At 42.3% G+C, this 6,648-nt stretch overlaps 1 protein-coding gene across 7 annotated transcripts in view; it reads right to left on the reverse strand.

Annotated features, from left to right (window-relative positions):
* The window catches only part of BANP (BTG3 associated nuclear protein), a 254,011-nt gene extending 247,766 nt beyond the window's left edge, over positions 1-6,245 (reverse strand). For all 7 annotated transcript variants that reach the window (XM_027847684.1, XM_027847683.1, XM_027847681.1 and 4 more), the window contains exon 1: positions 6,146-6,245. The gene's annotated coding sequence lies outside the window, so the exon portion shown is untranslated. The remainder of the gene's footprint in view (positions 1-6,145) is intronic.
* Positions 6,246-6,648: the final 403 nt, after the last annotated feature.

A 6,648-nucleotide genomic window follows, 5' to 3' on the forward strand; every position in this document is an offset into this window, starting at 1 on the left:
ATATAAACTTAGCATGGGTTTGGTTTGGGAGTCAATTCTCACCTTTCTATATTGCCTTCTATTATTTTTTTCTTGTGCTTTTTATTTTAATTAAAACCTTATCTCTAGATGTCTCTTGATTTCTCACACAAAGGAAACAGTGGAGGTAAGTTTTGTTTAACATAGCAGAAAAAAATCAGTTATTTGTGCTTGGCTGTAGAATATATTGTAAATTTTACCATCCTGTTAATGGATGTGGATGAATTAATGTTTACTTAATTCCAGGATATCTAATGTTCCAACTAACCATAAACACAGTGAGGTGCAGGTGCCAATCTGGTTTCCTGTCAAATTCATTAGTTCAATCCAATCACCATGCTAATTAGTACAACTGATCATGACTTCAGTACCTAAGGGGACCACTTCTTTTATTCTGTCACTACAGTTTACACCTCTGATGTACAGCTGACTTGTATATCAATGTTGTCTGACTACTGGAGGAGGAGAGAGGGAGACATGGGCAATGGGAATGGCACAGTAGAAATCATAATTGCTAGAAAAACACAAAAGTAACTAAAATATTGAAGGTAGGTCCTCATCATCACTGTGGAGAGACAAAATAAAAGTAATCTTTTGGAAAATACTGCTTATACCCCTAGCACCATGACTACCACCAGGCCCCCCATGTCCCCAACATAGCTCTGCCACATAATAAATACAACAAAGCAGTTTTCTGCTTAGAAGGTAGTGAAAGAATAAAAAAAAATAGAATGGTGGAGAGTCAACATAGGGATGAATTTACAAATGAGCTAAGGCTCCTTATTTTAATCTGATCTTCAAAACTCCTAATAGATCAACACTAATACTATTCAGAACTAAGATTTTAAAATGTCTTTGAAGGACTTCCAAGTAAACTATGAAAACAATGCCTTGAACAATGACTCCCAGAATCTTTTTTCTCACCCATTGCCAGTTGTTCTAATGTACACACTCATTTGTTTTCTACTCTGGGCTGTGATCAAATTGAACCACAAAATGGTGAAGCACACTTTGGCTCTAATTTTTCCTAGAATCCAAACTTCATTTTTCCTAATAAAATCTCCTGAAAAAAACTTTTAAGGATTAAGTTCACAGTGAACTACATTTTATCTTTCCTGGTATGATCTTATGTGAACACTACCCATTTGAAATGGAAATACAAAACAACAGACTTTTATTTACTACCCTTGCATTACATGCAGTTAGAGCAGTTTTTTTAAATTGTGCTGAGAGTTATTTACCACAAACGTGTTTTCTTTTATATTGTCATGCTCTGAATTCAAACACATTTATAAAAATATAAAAGGAGGGAGGGGAAAGAGTGACTTTATAAAGAAAAAATATGAATGTATAAAACCTGGGAAGTAAGCAACTTTCAAAAACACTATTTTTTATTTAAACAGTAATTTTAAATGGGTCATAGTCATAATAAGCAGTTTATTCAGTTTCAAATCTTACTTATCCTGCATTTGCACAGATTAACTTGAAGACACCATACAAAAAAAAATTTATTAAGCACCTACTATGTGTAAGGCACTGTACTAGGCACTGGGAATACAAAAACAAAAAAAAGAAGAGTCCTTGCCCTCAAGGAGCTTACATTCTATTAGGAAATATCCTGAATGAAATAGACCAGAGAAATCAGAAAGGTAAGTGGCTCTAACTGTATGGTAGGTTTCTGAATCAATGACAGAATACTGTGTAATTAAAACCTGCAATAACAGCTACCACTTTTTGCAAGTTTACATACACCCAACCCTTCAGCCATTTTAACATATAACCAATACATAACAGCCACAATCTTGAAATGAGGCAACCTTCCTCAGGTAACAGATTACAAAATTAAGTAGGCACGTGTGACTTAGTGACCATAGTTAGCATAGCTATGACATGCTGGTTGACTTGAGAGTTATTTCAAATGTTTTAAGAATCACCTATGTTTAATAGTCTAGTAGATGGCTTTTTTAATCAAGTATTGGCTATGTGGTAATGATCTGTGCCGTTCTTCCCTCAGGAACCATGTCTGGCAATCAACCAACATATGGGCACTTAAGATAATGCCTCATATGGCATTCAGTATAACTGCAGGTCTCTCCTAACATTTCTGTCTCAGTAAACTGATAAAAAGCGAAGAATCAAATCTGCACCTGAAAATTCTGCTTTGAAATACATATTTTACATGTTCCTTATTAATCATTTGATAAAATTTTAATTCCTAAACTAGGCCTTAGGGGATGGCAGTTATGTGACCAAAAAAGTAGCCAACAGCTACTCATGGCTCAGGCCCCCTAGACATCAGGCCTATTAATGGCTGGCACAGATATCATCAGGAGCATTCAGCAAGCACCCACCAGAGTTCTAAGATTGCCACCAAACTTCCTTTATATTGGAGGAAAAGAGACAAAAGGGCTTGCCATATGGAACCTAGTTCCAAACTTAACTCCCCAGGGTTATTTCATATTAAGTTCCTTTACAACCTATTTACATTCCAACCACTAGACTCCTGGTTGCTCCCCAAATATCTGACACCTTCCGCCTCTGTACACAACACTTTTTGTCCCATGTTCTGGCCTGTGTCCTCAATGGCCAAAATACATTGCCTGCTAAAAAAAAATCCCAATTCTTTCAAAATTGAAGTTCAGGTTTGTCCTCTTTCATGAAGTTACAACTCCCCTGTCCCATCCTCCCCCAAAAGAAAATGCTCCCTCCCTTCTCAAATTTTCCTAAGACACTTTGGATCTCCTTTGTACCTTTCACTGTCTTCTAATCTAGTTATCTATGTATGTCACATCCCTGACTCCCCACCCCAAAAGGCTAAGCTCACCCAGGACAGAAATTATGTCACCTTTGTATTCCCACCACCTAGCCTAGTGCCTTCCACACAGTGATACACATTTATCGAATTAAATCTCACTTTACAGTGGGTTTGTTGGAATACATCTATTACACATGTCTAGGGATATCTATACTATAGATACTGTACATCTATATCTACATCTTCATCTTCACTGTTCAAATAAACACTTGAGACACTAGTTAGGTTACAATGTAAAATTTAAGTTGTTCAATCTTTATTATATTTGGTAATTATGTAGAACTCTGATGAGTCAAGTGAAAAGCAGCGTATTTCTCATTACTTTGTATCTCCCTCCTAACCACCAAGTTCCAAAGCAGCATCTTCTCTCCTTCAATAAGTTCCAGTTTACCACGAATTTTCCACCTACGTGCCCATTCTAAACCCTTCTACTTTACCCCTTTGGGGGCCATTTGTTTGACTTAATCTAGCTGTTCACAAGGCAACTAGCTTGGCAGAGCCAAAGTTCAGTCACAGTGAGTTATAATTGGGCCAAAGCCATTCAGACCACTCCTCACCTAGGAGAAAAAATTTTTCACAGCCATGGACTGCAAACCTAAGCCACCACTATCCCACAAATATTTCTATTATTGTAAACAAATAATCAGAATTTTACAACTGTGACTATCCTTAGAGGCCTAGTCTAAGTCCTGAATATTTCCAAACAAAGAGGGCACTGAAAATGAAAGACTAAGTCACCAGCCTAGGTCACTCAGCCCTTTACTCAAGACAAATCAGACTGCTAGAGTCCCACCTCTGGATTCCTCCAGTCAAGGCTCTTTTTACTAGGCAGTGCTTATCCTCACATCTCATACCACTCTGGCAGAATAATTATTAAATGAGATGATATTTGTAAAGTGTCGCAACACATAGGAGGCACTTAATAAATGTTCATTCCTTTCCCCTACCTTGCCCTCTTTCAGAAATTTCTTCTCTCCCGGGTGAAAACGTTCCCCTCCTCTTCACAAGCTAAAAGTTATGTTAAGAATACATCCACAGAGGGACCAGCTGAGACATTATCAAAGCTTGGATGTGGCCAGGGGTTCTCAATCCCTCCAAAGGAAGGATTATTCTGGTAATGGTACCAGGATGCAAAGGCTCTGAGGATGGACCCAGTTAAGATGCTATGTCTGTCACAGTGCAAGCCAAAGTAGAGAGACCTCACAAAGAAGGCAGCACTGATTAATTTTTTTTAGCTATAACAACAACTAAAAACTAAGATGGAGAGAAATTACAATTCACATTTATGGAGAGTACCAAATCAAAGAAATTATACTCAAAGTATGAGTATTAAAACACATTTCAAGAATGCTCATGTTGTAAGTGTATATTTGTCTGAATTTTGCCCCAGCTTACCAAAAATGAAAAAATGTAAACCTAACCAAAGCCAAAATCAAGGCTAAGATTCAAAAGAGCTAAATCAGTATCCCCAAAAATAATATGAAGTGAGGCAAAAATCCAGCTATTAAATCAATGAAGGAACTGGCCTGAGGCTCCCTACATATCCTTCCACTTCTAAAATTCTGATTGCTTTCCTAAAATTCAAAGTAGGTTGCATCCTGATTTTTGAAACAAATTAATCATATACGATCAGTAACTCAAAGATCTATGTGTGTTATTTATGGATAAGTTTAACAAGTTTCTTGTAGTTTGGATGAATATTGTTCCAATTCTAAAAATCCCACCAACATAACTTCTGGTATACTCTGGATACAACCATAAAATTTAACACTCCTGTGAGACTACAAATGAGCTAATACTTTATCACACACCAATCTAAGAAGAGAAAACTGACCACGACAGGAAAAATCTAGCCATCTGGTATTCACACCTTTTAACACAATGCCTAATTATAATTCATCTTGTTTGGCACCATAGTATTAAAGTGGGTTAGCCCTTCTCCAAATACACTGTAGAATTATTTAATAGTTCAGGAACAGGAAAGTGCGTTTAGAGCTCTGTTCAACTAACACATTATATATCCCCCAATCTCATCAAAATTATTTAAGTCTGAACTGCCATATAAACAAAAATTCACAAAAAAAAAAAAGTATTATCTGACAGGACACTGCCCAACAGTATGAATATAGTAGAGAAGCTCAATAATCACAGAATCAATAGTAATTTCACTTTCAAGTATTTAATTTCCTAAGTCCTGATGCTTTTATAATTTACCAGAATTCCTCTTCTAATACAAAGTCGGTGGTGGAAAAAAGCAAAGGCAAACAGCTAAAATTTTTGAAAAGCATAAAGGTTTTGTTTGAAAACCCAACTGGAGAAATTGAGGGCTTTGGAAATTTACAAAGGTGGGTCACAGACACGTGGACTGTTTACAATACATAGAGCATCCGGGGAGCTGGAAGAGAAACTCAATTATCTTTATGTAGGGGAAAGAATGGGGGGGGGGGGTGAGAGGGGGGCATGAATAATTCACTAAATAATCTTCTCAAGTCACTGGGGGGGAGGGGGGAAATATTCGGTTTCCCGAACCAGACGAGGCCAGGTGACAAGATCTCCCAAGGCCTGCCAGACCTCGGACACGGTCTAATGTTTCCTAGCTGCTCGGCTTCGGGCCACTTCACTTCCACCTCTCTGGGCCTCAGTTTCCTCGTCTGTAAGTCAGGGAACTAGACCAGATCATTGCTAAGGTCCCTTTCGCACTTCCAAATGCCCAGCGCCTACGGAGGAGATCGTGCTAGGGAAGCTTCTCCCCCTCTTGGGCCTCAGTTTCCTCATCTGTAAAACGAAGGCTGAGGCTCCCCGCTGTCAGTTCTAAGTCCCCAGAAGCCAAGAACGAGGCCACGCAGGGGAAGCCGCCTCCCTGCCCGGGCCTCAGTTTCCTCATCTGTCAGGGAGGGAGTTAGGCGGGACGGTCCCTGGGGCAGCGGCTGGGCCCGGATCCTGGGACGAGCGCCCAGGAAGAAGCCGCCGCCGCCGCCTCCCCCACCCCGCCCCGGTATCCGCGGGCCCCGGGAGGCGGGCGGCCCAAGCGAGGCCACCGCGCGGCGGAGCCTGGCCGGGCCTACGCTCCGGCTCCCGCGGCGGCGGCGCCGGCGGTGGCTCCGGTCCGGGGGGGGCGCAGCGAGGCCCGGGCCCGGCCGCACCGGGGCTTAGGCGGACGCCGGGCCGGGCGGTGGGAGCTGGAGCTTGGCCCGGCCAGGCCGGGAGAGGAGAGCAGGGGAGAGGCGGGGGAGGGGGAGATCTCGCTCTCGCTCTCGCCCCGCGGGAAGGGGGGGAGGTGGAGACGCAACCGGCTGCGGGAGCTGCAATTACCGTGTGGGCTGCGGAATTCTCGTGGTGTTTGTCGGGGAGATGCGATAATGGCGTCCGTCCTCGCGAGAGGAGCCGCTGCAGTGCGCAGGCGCCGCGATTCCCTTCCCCCGCGGCGGTCGTCTTCCCAAGCCTGCGCAGACGCATTACCCTCACTCGCTCGGAGAGGGAATAGGAAACGACGCGCGAGCGCCGGCCTCGTCCCTTATCTCCGTGCGCGCGCTTTCACCTTAACCTGATCCCGCTCCCTTTGGTCACTACTTCAGTCAGAGCGCATGCGCATCGCCTCTCAGGCTCATCCCGTTTTGATTTTCCAGGACTCACGCAAGCGTGTGCTCTCAGCCTCTTCGGCTTACTGTAGAAAGAGGAGGGGGAGTTATTTAAATGGAGCGATAAAATAATTTGATTTATAGGCTTTTGGCTTTGTTTATTGTTGTTTCCCGCTCCCCACCCCCACAAAACCAGCAGGGGATACTACAAATCCCAGGATGCGCTGCTCTCCACAA

The sequence above is a fragment of the Vombatus ursinus genome, unplaced genomic scaffold (genome assembly GCF_900497805.2).
Source record: "Vombatus ursinus unplaced genomic scaffold, bare-nosed wombat genome assembly UNPS02005286.1, whole genome shotgun sequence".
NCBI classification, from domain to species: domain Eukaryota; kingdom Metazoa; phylum Chordata; class Mammalia; order Diprotodontia; family Vombatidae; genus Vombatus; species Vombatus ursinus.